This window comes from Ascaphus truei, chromosome 2 (assembly GCF_040206685.1).
Source record: "Ascaphus truei isolate aAscTru1 chromosome 2, aAscTru1.hap1, whole genome shotgun sequence".
Lineage (NCBI taxonomy): Eukaryota > Metazoa > Chordata > Amphibia > Anura > Ascaphidae > Ascaphus > Ascaphus truei.
This window is the reverse complement of record NC_134484.1, coordinates 466,195,211-466,210,330: the sequence shown is the minus strand read 5'-3', so window position 1 is coordinate 466,210,330 and position 15,120 is coordinate 466,195,211. Positions and strand designations below refer to the sequence as shown.

General features: G+C 48.8%; 1 protein-coding gene across 4 annotated transcripts in view; it reads right to left on the bottom strand.

Moving 5' to 3' along the window:
- The window catches only part of SCAP (SREBF chaperone), a 204,369-nt gene extending 190,896 nt beyond the window's left edge, over positions 1 to 13,473 (bottom strand). For 2 of the 4 annotated variants that reach the window (XR_012799373.1, XM_075588144.1), the window contains exon 1: positions 13,316 to 13,473. The gene's annotated coding sequence lies outside the window, so the exon portion shown is untranslated. Of the gene's footprint in view, positions 1 to 13,121; positions 13,144 to 13,252 lie in introns of those variants that run through there. The other 2 variants (XM_075588145.1, XM_075588146.1) reach the window with 2 other exon arrangements.
- Positions 13,474 to 15,120: the final 1,647 nt, after the last annotated feature.

The following is a 15,120-nucleotide window of genomic DNA, read 5'->3' as shown; positions in this document are numbered from 1 at the left end:
TGAGATTCAGGTTTGTGGTTTGGGCTGCGTTTCGCTAATAAGTTAGTAGCACACCCCACAAAGTAGTCATTGAATGCATTTGCAATGTCGGTGGGGTTTGTCAGAGTAATATCGCCCTTAGTGATATTACTTGGCTGTTGGTGGTTAGAGGGCTGGAATATGTTGTTGATAACCTTCCAGAAGTTAGCTGGGTTTGATGAGTTCTGGAGGAAGGTCTACGACCTTCGACCAGAACGCCGCTCATATAGCGACGCGATCTTGTGACGTCACAAACTGTCGCACAGTATATTTGAGGAGTACCTCTGGCGTTCATCACCACCAGTGTTGGGAGTTCCCTGCAATATTGTACAAGTTCCATTTTGTACGCCCCTTACCACCGGACTATTACCGGAGGCCCTCTACATTGGACCCAGGATCCACACAGACGTCTCGTGAGGACCCCTCCTCGGCGATTCAGCACAGAACTGCAGCGGACGCTTGGACTTGCTGATTTCCGGAGACACATTGTCCACAGGGGTAACCTGTACCTGACATGTAATGCCTGAGTGATAGTAATATCTTGTACGTGCAATACTTACCCGCTCGCAATTTAGCACTTTACCTTTGTTTAATACACCGAGCCGTGCGCTGTCTTTTTCTCCTATACCAGAACCTAGATGCTGAGCCATCACCAGATTAGCTGCAGACTCCCTGTATTTAAGGTTACATTGTTGATGTTATTTTAGACACTTATGTTATTATTTGTTTATTAACTTTCACAATTTATTTTATTGAACATTATTTAATGTGTTTTGAACACTATTTTTGTGTCATAATTATTTGATTCACTTATTGTGAATTTTCTAAGATCACAATTTGGTGTGCGGTACACTTTCCTTAACACCTCTTATTGCAGGTCTTGCCAATAGGCACAAGTATAGATATACGCCGATACACATTGCACTCATACAGCTGTAATGTCTCGTCGCCGTCCCACCATTGGGGATTTCAATTATTTTCACTGTAAATAAGTTTCACTCGTAGATTATATTTGATGTAATAAAATGTTATTATTTTGATCTTGGTTCCATGTGGACCTCTGTGGATGTTTCAGAGTACAGCCACTTACAAGATAATATCTGTTGATTCATACAGTCTCTACCTTCCACAGTGAGTGAATCCATTAGGGACCTTTTCTAACCCCCTCGGGGTATCATATTTGTACATATATATGCACTATTTCCCTAATACACCCTGGTTATTCTCTTTTAGGCCGATCCACTTCGGACATGCCCTACATTGGGTTGAGCAGTATGGTCATACCTTCATTGCTCTGAAGAGGCCTAAATGATCGATAGATAACAATAATCCCTCACTATACCAATGATTAATTAACCCTCACCCTTTCACTGCAAGCCCTGTGGGTGCCGCACACTCTCTTTACTATGACACGGAGGCATGTACTGGGCAAGATGCCAGTTGAGTTTGCGAGTGCCCACACATGATTCAATAGAAGAACTATCAATGTACATGTAAAAGGTGCAGGAAATGTTTTAATCACCAAGTACAGAACATGCTGCATTGGCTAATCACACAGAGTATCACTATACGTCTCCAACAGCCACATTCTATATACCCTTAGATTGTAAGCTCTCCGGAGCAGGGATTTCCTATTCTGACTTTGCTTGCTGCACTTAATGTATTATAATTCCCTATACCGAGTTGTCTCTTTTGTAGAGCTCATGTGTGGGCGCTATATAAATAATATATACATACACGTATATTATGTATTTGTTTATGAACATCGGTATTTATCTCAAATAAAAAACGACTAGCTAATTTAACCGCGAGGAATACGATCAGGATGGGAAGGGCAAAGTGATGACAGTTTGCAGGTAGACATGGGACGGATTCGCAGAGAGCAATATCCATGCACAAATTCAGCTAATATCACACACACACATCCCGCCTTCACACGGAGCCAGTTCAGACCTCTTTACGTTGCCCCACGGTAGCAAACTTCTTACACAACTATTTCACATGGGCATCCCACCGGCGGTCAGAGGCAGGAGGATTGTGTGACTCGGACACCGGGAATCATCAAAACGGACCGTTACTCTTAACCAATCATTTCCTTCAAAGTACCATTTATTTTCATAACTTTATTTCATATTGCGCTTTTCTCCAAATAGAACTAAAAGAGCTTCACAATTACAGTATCGCGCACAGAACACAGCGCTCGAAAGAGTTTTTGCAGGCACAGGTCCCTGCCCCGTGGAGCTAATAATAAGTTCTTGTATAGCGCTGCTAGTTTTACGTAGCGCTCTACAGAGACATTTTGCAGGCGCAGGTCCCTGCCCCGTGGAGCTTACAATCTATGTTTTTGGTGCCTGAGGCACAGGGAGATAAAGTGACTTGCCCAAGATGACAAGGCGCCGACACCGGGAATTGAACCAGGCTCCCCTGATTCACACTCTGTGTCATTATCATTATTCTGGATCCAGGGTCATGTCTGGAGGTATGAATGAACCCAGCTAGCTTCAACTCAGCCCTCTTCCCAAAACACAACAAGTCCTGTATATTTTCTTCACTTTATTTAGGGAAAGCAGCAATAAAGACAGGCACTTGTGGATGAGATGTTTGTGTTTGAATAATGTCTCTCTGTGTGTGGGTGATTTGTAGTAAGGGCAGGTGAAAAGGATAAGGCCCTGCCACTAGAGCAATTACAGAAGGTACTCACTCAGCCAGTGTTGAAGGTGGAAAAGGAAGTGGGAGTGTATTCTGGGTAACAAGATAGCCTGGGGACAGACCATCTGTAGACAAGGCAGAGGGGGAGAAGGCAGACTAACCCAATCTGAGGGAAAGGCTGAGGTTGCTATAGTAACTCACTGAAATGTCTAAGTAAACAACAACTGTAGCAAAATGTTGCTCTTTCACATGCAGCAAGCTGCTGGAACAGGGGAAGTAACAGGCAACTGAACAAGGGAGAAGTGAATCCTATAAACTAAAAGGGGAGACAGAGGAATATGGAATCTAGTTCCAGGACAATCATCGTTTAGAGTCACGGAACCACTCCTTAATAAATCAGTTATTACATTGTGTCAGCTATATTAATAAAGATGTACATTCCCCTTCTCACGGATGTGTGATCATATTGTGAAGCTGAACACTTGCGGACAGAGAAATGCAATGTTCCCATTGAAAAGCAGCAAATGATTATCTAGATGGATTAAATATCTTGTTTTTATGTATATGCCAGGAAGGTACAGAGAGAAAAATCAATTTGTTGAAGATCAAACAGGAAGTGAATTTACACGCGTGTACATTCTCTACAGATACCATGTACATGTCGCAATCACGTGATCTATGACCGCAACGTCCCGGATGATGCGAATGGAAGCAGAGTGGTCCTCTTCCTGTAAGATCGCATTGCGTGCTACACAAGCGCTGAGCGAGATCTCCCCTACAAAATGGGCAAAAAGCCCACAATGTGCCTACTACATCTCAAGATATAGCAGGTTTAAAAGACATTAGCTAAATAGTGTACAAAAATAACATTAAAACCTACAATAGGGTCGTGTTCCTACTAGGTGAACTCAGAACAGCTGCATGTTTAAAAAGGAGCCATTTTTAAACATTTACAAAAAATGAATTTGTTTTTTTTTACTCAGGATTGAAGCAGGGGGTCTTTGGAGATGAACCCTATTAATTTCAGCTGAGGACCCCCTGCTTCCGGAGACACTTACCTCGGTAGCAGGTGCCGGTAGCTGCTCCGGCTGAGCTACCTGTGCTTTAAAGCTCCCGCGTCACGTTAAGAAGCCGCACCTTAGGACGTCCCGGCTTCCCATCGGCACACAGTGCGCGGGAGCCATGAAACGCCGCCACGATGTGACCCCTGGGGGCCGAGCAGAGCTGCGACCGGCACCTAGTACGGAGGCAATTATCACCGGAGGCAATTATCACCAGAGGCAGGGGTTCCCCACAGCGAAATTAATGGGGTCTAGCTCCTGAAATCCCCTGCTTCAATGTTGGGCAAATTATTATTATTATTTTAGTGTTATAGAAAACACACACACACACACACACACACACACACACACACACACACTTTTTTTCCCATGGTCAACATATGATTGAGTGTTTCATTTAAAATATTTTGCTAATACTATTTGTCTTAGAGGTGAATTGTTTTGGCCATTGCGGTCATTAAATCAAAGAAATAAATAGAAGTCGCTGATATGCTCGAATTCAGCCGAACAGGAGAAAAGGAAAAACATTAAACAGGATGAAGATAATGAAAGTATTATTTGAAGGATGACTGACTCTGTATAAAGGGAAGCATATTACACTAACAAGTTGCTTTATTTTCATTTTCATCTGTTGCCGATTCAGTTTAAAAGCAAAAGTGAGAGAGTTCGGCCGCGTCCATTGTGGATCCAATGGCGAGAGCGACCAATACAAACCAATGGAGGCCAATCCACGTGTCCAAAGTTTGCGTGCACGTGAGCGCCGAGGCGGAGAGACAAACTGGTTTGAATTTGCTGCGCGACGGCCAGGTCACGTGGGCGGTTCAGCCAATAAGGGTGAACCGTTCACGGGATGTCACGGCACGCCCGCGTGCCTTCGCTACGCTCCCCCCTCCATCGCGCAGCCCTGCAGGACACAGATCTTGGCAAGTACAGGCGCGCGTGAGGTCACACGCACTCCAGCGCCTACTATGGACAAAGCCTTATGTGGGTGTTTCAGTCAATTTCAAAGAAGTACAGCTCAACCCGTTACAACGCGAATCCGCTTATAACGCGGTGCAGGCGCGGCTCCCAATTTTCGTATTTATGAATACTTTACAACACGATTATTGGTATCTTAAATACTTTATTGTACAATGCCTACAATTGTACATTATTTCTAATGCGATCCGCTTATAACGCGGTGTGATTCTTTGGACCCCAAGCCCAGCGTTATAAGGGGGTTGAGCTGTACAATTATATTTCAGAGGCAATCATACAGACACCTCTATGGTGGGACTCCGGGAGCACACCAGGGTTGGGCGATATACTGGTATTCAGTAATATTGCAGTAATCTCCCAGAGTGCCGATATGCGAGATTACCAAAGGTGCAGCTTTGAGGCTGCTGCTGTGCTCTCTCTCTGTCAGCTTCTTCCTTCCCCCCCGCTTCTGAAAGCACCGCGCACCTCCAGCCCCCCCCCCACCCCAAAAAGGTTGCGCCTCAGTGTTCGGGAGATGGGAGCAGTGAAGGTGAGAGCGATGGGATGGGGGGGATGTTAGGAAAATGGTAGCAGTGTAGGTGAGTGATGGGATGACAGCAGTATAGGTGAGTGATGGGATGAGGGGGGTGGGAGCAGTGTAGGTGAGTGATGGGATGAGGGGGGTGGGAGCAGTGTAGGTGAGTGATGGGATGAGGGGGATGGGAGCAGTGTAGGTGAGTGATGGGATGAGGGGGATGGGAGCAGTGTAGGTGAGTGATGGGATGAGGGGGGTGGGAGCAGTGTAGGTGAGTGATGGGATGAGGGGGATGGGAGCAGTGTAGGTGAGTGATGGGATGAGGGGGATGGGAGCAGTGTAGGTGAGTAATGGGATGAGGGGGATGGGAGCAGTGTAGGTGAGTGATGGGATGAGGGGGATGGGAGCAGTATAGGTGAGTGATGGGATGAGGGGGATGGGAGCAGTGTAGGTGAGTGATGGGATGAGGGGGATGGGAGCAGTGTAGGTGAGTGATGGGATGAGGGGGATGGGAGCAGTGTAGGTGAGTGATGGGATGAGGGGGATGGGAGCAGTGTAGGTGAGTGATGGGATGAGGGGGATGGGAGCAGTGTAGGTGAGTGATGGGATGAGGGGGATGGGAGCAGTGTAGGTGAGTGATGGGATGAGGGGGATGGGAGCAGTGTAGGTGAGTGATGGGATGACAGCAGTATAGGCGAGTGATGGGATGAGGGGGATGGGAGCAGTGTAGGTGAGTGATGGGATGAGGGGGATGGGAGCAGTGTAGGTGAGTGATGGCATGAGGGGGGTGGGAGCAGTGTAGGTGAGTGATGGCATGAGGGGGATGGGAGCAGTGTAGGTGAGTGATGGGATGACAGCAGTATAGGTGAGTGATGGGATGAGGGGGATGGGAGCAGTGTAGGTGAGTGATGGGATGAGGGGGATGGGAGCAGTGTAGGTGAGTGATGGCATGAGGGGGGTGGGAGCAGTGTAGGTGAGTGATGGGATGTGGGGGATGGGAGCAGTGTAGGTGAGTGATGGGATGAGGGGGATGGGAGCAGTGTAGGTGAGTGATGGGATGAGGGGGATGGGAGCAATGTAGGTGAGAAGGTGAGGTGCAGACATGGAAAGGGTTTGGGAATGAAGGTCTCTGTTCTAGTAAATCTAAACAAAGTGTATTTATTTTGAGAACACTTTATTTAGATTTACTAGAACATTTTCAGACCTTTATTTTAACAAATGTATCACAATATATATTGTTATCGTGGTGGGAATTGATAACGCCCAACTCTAGAGCACACTTTTTGGCATCACATTATTACCCAAAACATAGGTGAGCAGACTGCGACATAGGGAGGTAATGTGATTTTCCCGTGATCAAGCGTTATACAACCTATGTACACACATGTTTACCAAACTCCGGCCACTTCACTTCCTAAGAGTGGAAGGGTCACTTCTTAATAGACCCACTTAGTAAGAAAGGTAAACACATTCATCAATTGTCCACTTATGCTCTCATTATAATGTTTCAGAATAAAAAAAATATATATTCATGAGGATGTAAAATTCATGGCCAAAGATGAATTTAAAAGAACACCACCATGAGCCCTCGCAGTGCCTTGTTCTGGGATGAGAAGATGGCGACATTATTCAATGTCTGCACTTATCCCATACAAGCGAGTCCCTGATATTTGCCAAGAGCAAAAAAAAAAACAAGTGCAAGATTTCCTAAAGAAATAAGTTATCTGTGCAGATCACATACACTTTCCCATCTGCACTGTGATCAGTCTTGTTTTTGATGTGGCGAACAAGCACTGCTACCCCAAGTATGCAAACGCCAAGAGCTGCCCGCCGCCGTGCCCATAGGGCATGCAAAACATTTCGAGTAACACGCAGCCAAGCTAGATCACAGGATAAACGCCTCCTGCTCATTTCCCAGCTGCTCTGTTAACTTGGGAAGCCATACAAACATCCCGAGGTTTTGGTTTATTAAGTCGGGGGTTCTCAACTCCAGTCCTCAAGACTCTCCAACAGGTCAGGTTTTAATGATATCCCAGCTTCAGTACAGGTGGCTCAATAAGTGGCTCAGAAGACAGCCATCTTGTGCTGAAGCTGGGATATCATTTATACCTGGCCTGTTGGAGAGTCCTGAGGACTGGGGATGAGCGCCCCTGTATTAAAGTGACGCGCAGAGTTCCTGCAGCCACACTGCTACCATACTTCCTTTGCAGTGGAAGGGGTTAAACAGATTTAGAAATAAGGGAACGTCCCATGCACTGTAGGTCCCTCTGCCATTCAAGTGGTGAACAGCGTGTCCAAAGCTGCATCTCTAACAACCCTGTGCAAAATAACTGGAGTGTTTCTATACACTTCCAAGGAGAAAATGCTAGCAGGGCGGCCATGCTGATTTAGTACACTGGCCACTACTCTGTAATGCATAGCGACTGACCAGCAGCAGCGTAACGGAGACTCTGAATGGCGTTCGGAGGGGGGGAAGTGAGCAACGCAAGAGAAGTGGAGCTCAGACGCTGGGGTCTTACATAAAGAGCACAATTATTACCAAAGTGAAGCATGCTGGGCAAATGTACAGTAGTCTTACTTATTTCTTTAGAGGAGGGGCTTTCCATAGTCTGCTCAAACTAACACTCACACACTCACACACTCACACACTCACACACTCACACACTCACACACTCACACACTCACACACTCACACACTCACACACTCACACACTCACACACTCACACACTCACACACTCACACACTCACACACTCACACACTCACACACTCACACACTCACACACTCACACACTCACACACTCACACACACACACACACACACACACACACACTCACACACACACACACACACACACACACACACACACACACACACACACACACACACACACACACACACACACACACACACACACACACACACACACTCACACACACTCACACACACTCACACACACTCACACACACTCACACACACTCACACACACTCACACACACTCACACACAAACATTTAGGTGCTCTTTGAGAAGGGAGAGTTGGAGAACAGCATCTTTATACTGCAGCACGATTCCTTTCCTATACAAGGTGTTCCATGTGTTGTAAGCGGCACAACTGCACACACAGTCACCCTCTCCTGGGAAGGACAGAAAGATACTGTACAGTACAACACAGAAGGCCACAACCTTGCACCGTCCCGCGGTCTTCTATAACAGGTCTGGCAGTGGGGGCTTACTTTAATTTGTACTGTATATAACACAAAGGCAGTAGTAGTAGTGGTCTGTAAGAAACACCATTAAACATTAGACCTGTTCCTACCCTAGTATCATAGCGCTGGAGCCAATCAAAACAAACGCATTATTACAGGGAACCAGATATCCCTTGTGGGCTTTGAAACCACAACTTACAGACAAGAATGTAAAAGTGTTATACGTGCCGTATACAACGCCACTGACATGTCAAGCAAACCATAATGTGATAGGACATCACTCAACTGAGCGTTTGAAATGTTCCCTTAGTTTTCATGTACAATTCCTCTTCTAGATCACCCAAGCCAGATAATGCAGTTCGTGCAATTACAATAGGATAAGAGAGGGAAGGTAGCAATACGGACAGCAGCAGTCACCACAACTTCAGGTTACGATATTAATACATACATGTCCAGGAAAAACTTTCTACTAGCACTTAATGGAGATAATGGGGAAGGGCAGGGTGCAGACCTATCTGAGACAGGTGAATGTGCTCACAAGTGATTTTTTCATTTGCTACATGGACTTACAAATAACCTAAAATGCACAAGGCTAAAGTTAGCTTCTTATTGGCCTTATCTGGGAGTAAATGTATCTAGGGGGAAAACCTTTGAGTCATCAATTTCCCACTGCTTGTATAGAAGATCGGATCAGAGGAGACACCAAATAGTGTTGTTTATTCTGCCCAAACTGTATTTAAACATCAGTATGTGTGTAAAAATGAGACAGCTACCAATTCACTTTACATAAATAAGTAGCTACGGTTTCAGGCGATTTCGGGTCACTTTGACCAATTTTACCCACAGAGGGCAAATCCCTTTATAAAATCTGGTTAACCATTATTAAAAATAATGTATGCACCAAATCAGGTGTCAACCCGTACACATGTATCCATGCATTACCATGTTAATAAGTGGTTGGGGTTTGTGAAGGATTAAACAAATTGGAGGGAACTTCCTTTACAGTTTATATCTACAGAGGCGGTTACTTCTATAAAATGCATTCGGTCTGTCCCGAAAAAAAAAAAGGTGTTATAGTCAAAAAAGGTGCAAAACCTGACACAGAAGCAAATACATTGTTAAGGAACAATAACTGAATAAGTAGGTGAGGTTGTTTTTTTTGTTTCTTTTTTTAAAGACAAACATTATGCTACTTATTATTACAGAATTAGTCCACAAAGAGGATATGTAATGAGGGCTTTTCATTAAGTAAACATTTTGTCTGACATCCTATGCTCCTTTTTGTACCAGGCTAATTTATGCTGTGAAAATAGTCTGCCCCACAGGCTTTAACCCTTTAACTGCAGTTATTTATGCAAAAAAATGCTGAATGGGAACAATTTTACAAGGGTATATTGGAAAAGACTGGCACATTTGTTGATGCCAAACTGTTTCGGGATGGACAAAATAGAACCCGTTTTTGCCTGCAGATGCTGGGAAATAAGGATTTAACCCTTCACCAACTGAAGCTTATTCTGTTGATATGATAAATGAGGGCCGTTGCTCAGCTTTACCAATGCAGTCTGGCATCTCTTGATGAACAAATAATTTCTGGAAGAGGCAAACTAAAAGCAGGCATCCCTCTTTGTGGATGCAATCTGTACAACAAGTGGCCAGAAGCTGTTTAACCCTGGATAAACCTTAACTATGTATTTCATTTCAGGAATATATATATATATATATATATATATATATATATATATATATATATATATATATATATATATATATATATATATATATATATATATATATATATATATATATATATATATATATATATATATATATATATACAGTGTTCGACAAACCTATACATTTGCACGCCCCGGGCGAGTGGATTTAACATCGTGGCGAGCTCCTATTGGCCCAAGCAGCACACGTTTGGTACTAGGTGGCGAGTAGATTTTCTGGTGATTTGTTGATATATATATATATATCTCATTGGTAGCTACACCAGTCCTGTACTGATTCCAACTGTTTGGGCTCACCGCAGTATCTCATCCCACATTGTATATAATCAGCGAGAAAGTGACCCTGAAAGTCTTAACCGTAATATTACAGGAATAAGCAAGCAAGCTTCAGCCTCACTTAAAATGCCATCTTCATAAAATTACAAGCTTTCCTCCAAAAATTAGAAATAGGCCCTACATAACAGAACAATATAATATACAAACTACCCCCCTCCTTCCAGTCATTACAGAAGCATAATACTTAATCACTCATTCACCCTACAGGCTACATGGGCAGTATCCTCCTGCTTAACCCTATAATTACAGGTCCGCCCTACTAGTTAATCCTCATTATAGCCTGGAGCAACTCCTGTATTTAATTCAACAGTCAATATTCCAGAACCAAACATAGGAGTCTGGATAATTATATATCTCAATCTACATATAGTACATAAATGCAGGGCTGCGGACAGCGCTGGGACAACTGCCTCGGAAGAAGCGCCCGGGCCAAACGTCGGGGAACAACTTCCACTATCGGCCGATTGGGTGGGCTTTCCCCTCCACCCCCCCTCGAGGTACACAGGGCACCCACGTCCTCAAGAACGTGTAGGGTCCGACTACAACGTGTACAAACCTTGCAAAATGGGTAAGGAACAATTGTGTGCACAGAATAGGATGGGAGGTAGAGCTGTGGATTGCCGCTCAGCTTGTCAAACTCGCGCGCCGCATAGTCTTGTATAGGGCAGGGGTGCGCAAACTGGGGGAGAGGGATGTCCTAGGGGGTGTGCGGCGGTGGCAGAGGCACTGCGCCCATCCCCAAGGCATTTAAATTAAATGTCGGGGGAGGCATGAGGCTTGTGCAACTTCTCCGACCTGCTCTCAAGCGACTCGTGTCAAATGGCAACGCGGCGTCACATGACATTGTGACGTCATATGACGCCGCCTAAGAGCAGGTAAGGAGGGGGGGGGGGGGTGAACTCAAAAGTATAGGGCAAAGCAAAGCATTGTGGGGAGCGGCTTCGGGAAGCAGTGCGGTGATTGACAGCTCTTCCTTCTATGCAGATACAGCAGGGGACGAGTGATAAGTTACAGGGTACAGGTGTATCCGCAAGCAATGCACCCTACACACACGGGGTTTGTAGGAGTACTATTGGCATGTACATGTGTAAACACAACCTCTGCCCAGGGGGAGGTTATACGAAAGAGTGAGAAAGCCTTGGGGCGAGTGCAGCAACACCGGGGGACAGGGCCAGCAGCCCCATCATGTCCCGGGGGGGCGGCCCGCTCACGTCCCGGGGAGCACGTCACTGTGAAAGGGGCGGCTCAGCGAGTAAAGAAGCTGAAAGTAACCCGGGTGACATCACTGTGCCTCCAGCACCAAACAATAGATTGCAAGCTCTTCAGGTGCAGGGACTCATGGTGTCCGCAACACTATATACAGTGCTGAGCAAACCGTCAGCATTACATAGGCATTACACACATTATCAAGAGGAGGCGGCGGACACCTCCGGGGCACTGGCCACCCTCTCCCCACCCAACCCTACCTGCCACCCTCTCTCCCCACCCAACCCTACTTGCCACCCTCTCTCCCCACCCAACCCTACCTGCCACCCTCTCCCCACCCAACCCTACCTGCCACCCTCTCTCCCCACCCAACCCTAACTGCCACCCTCTCACCACCCAACCCTACCTGCCACCCTCTCACCACCCAACCCTACCAGCCACCCTCTCTCCCCACCCAACCCTACCTGCCACCCTCTCCCCACCCAACCCTACCTGCCAACCTCTCTCCCCACCCAACCCTACCTGCCACCCTCTCTCCCCACCCAACCCTACCTGCCACCCTCTCTCCCCACCCAACCCTACCTGCCACCCTCTCACCACCCAACCCTACCTGCCACCCTCTCTCCCCACCCAACCCTACCTGCCACCCTCTCTCCCCACCCAACCGTACCTGCCACCCTCTCTCCCCACCCAACCGTACCTGCCACCCTCTCCCCACCCAACCCTACCTGCCACCCTCTCTCCCCACCCAACCCTACCTGCCACCCTCTCTCCCCACCCAGAGCACCTGCCACCCTCTCTCCCCTCCCGGGGCACCTGCCACTCCCTATCTCCCCTCTCTACCTGCCACCCTCTCTCCCCTCCCGGGGCACCTGCCACTCTCTCTCCCCTCCCTACCTGCCACCCTCTCTCCCCTCCCGGGGCACCTGCCACTCCCTCTCTCCCCTCCCTACCTGCCACCCGCTCCCCACCCTACATTGTGCATGCAATGTATTGTATATAATGTATACCCGGTTCATTTATGTAACTGTATTTGAAACCATGTATTTGTCATATTAACTATGCCCAGGACACACGTGAAAACGAGAGGTAACTCTCACTGTATTACTTCCTGGTAACACATTATATAAATAAATAAAATAATACCTGGGCACCCTCTCCCCTACCTGCCCCCTCTCAGGGCACCTTCCACCCTCTCCCCTCCCTACCTGCCCCCTCTCAGGGCACCTTCCACCCTCTTCCCTCCCTACCTGCCCCCTCTCAGGGCACCTTCCACCCTCTTCCCTCCCTACCTGCCCCCTCTAAGGGCACCTTCCACCCTCTTCCCTCCCTACCTGCCCCCTCTAAGGGCACCTTCCACCCTCTTCCCTCCCTACCTGCCCCCTCTAAGGGCACCTTGCACCCTCTTCCCTCCCTACCTGCCCCCCCTCCGTCAAAAATGTGTTCCTGCTGTATTACGTCACAGTGAACCAAGACCCCCGGCCGCGCGCTGACACTGGAGGGGGAAAGAAGGGACAGACGGCCGGTGGGTGTCTCGCGCGGTCCGTACCTGCTCGGAAGGCGGCGCGCGCCGGGCTCTGTGAGGGGGGGGGGGGGTTGCGCGCGCTGGTACCTGTGCGGGAGGCGGCGCGCGGCCGGTAGGTGAGGAGAAGTGGTGCTGCGGTGGAGTGTGACTGACGGTAGCCACCGCGTGCAGATCCTTCCGCCCCCTCTCCGACCCTTCACCTCTCCCTCCTCCTGTCACAGGCCGCGCATGGCTGTTATAGGGGGCCGGGGGAGCGAGCCCGCCCCGCTGTGGCCGGAGGGGGAACTGCAATTGTGAGGAGACCCGTCACACCCCCTTACTGAGACAATAACCCCCAACTGAGGAAATAACCCCCAGCCCTTAACTGAGGCAATAACCCACTCACTGAGGCAATACCCCCCCATCCTATCCCCTCCCCATCACTGAGGCAATACCCCCCCCATCCTATCCCCTCCCCCACTCACTGAGGCAATACCCCCCCATCCTATCCCCTCCCCCACTCACTGAGGCAATACCCCCCCATCCTATCCCCTCCCCCACTCACTGAGGCAATACCCCCCCATCCTATCCCCTCCCCCCCTCACTGAGGCAATACCCCCCCCCCAATCCTATCCCCTCTCCCACTCACTGAGGCAATACCCTCACCCCATCCTATCCCACCCTCCCCCCCTCACTGAGGCAATACCCCCCCATCCTATCCCCTTCCCCCTCACTGAGGCAATACCCCCCCCATCCTATCCCCTCCCCCACTCACTGAGGCACTACCCCCCCCATCCTATCCCCTCCCCCCTCACTGAGGCAATACCCCCCCATCCTATCCCCTCCCCCACTCACTGAGGCAATACCCCCCAATCCTATCCCCTCCCCCCTCACTGCGGCAATACCCCCCATCCTATCCCCTCCCCCACTCACTGAGGCAATACCCCCCATCCTATCCCCTCCCCCCTCACTGAGGCAATACGCCCCCCATCCTATCCCCCCCCTCACTGAGGTAATACCCCCCCATCCTATCCCCCCTCCCATCCTATCCCCTCCCCCCCATCCTAATCCCCCCCCCCCCCCACTGAGGCAATAACCCGCCCACCCCCTCACTGAGGAAATAAACCCCCCCCCCAACTCCTCACTGAGGCAATACCCCTCAAAGTATTTAAAGAAAATAAGCGCATTATTAAGATCTGGGAAATGTGCAGTAGTCAGGAAGCAGTCTGCTCAGCACTCCATGTGCAGCAGGAAGACCCAGAGGGTTACCCCCTCACTGAGGCAATACCCCCCCCAGCCCCTCACTGAGGCAATACCCACCCCCACCCCCTCACTGAGGCAATACCCCCCACCCCCTCACTGAGGCAATACCTCCCCCACCCCCTCACTGAGCCAATACCCCCCCACCCCCTCACTGAGGCAATACCCCCCCACCCCCTCACTGAGGCAATACCCCCCCCACCCCCTCACTGAGGCAATACCCCCCCCCACCCCCTCACTGAGGCAATACCCTCCCCCCCCCTCACTGAGGCAATACCCTCACCCCATCCTATCCTACCCCCTTACTGAGGCAATACCCCCCATCCTATCCCCTCCCCCCCTCACTGAGGCAATACCCCCCATCCTATCCCCTCCCCCCCTCACTGAGGCAATACCCCCCCCATCCTATCCCCCCCCCCCTCACTGAGGCAGTACCCCTGTCATGGGAGAGGGGGTTTGGCCCGGTATTAAAGGGGTTACACCCCATTTGGCAACCCCCTGCTCTCACTTGGGAAGCAAGGGATTAACTGGACTGCGGTCCGGTAATGTGTTTTTTCCCTGCTTCAGAACCCAAATCTGTATTCCCCTGTAAAAAATGTATTGTTCCCATTCCAGTGTTTGCACCAACACATACTCTGGGATTGATGCGGGAG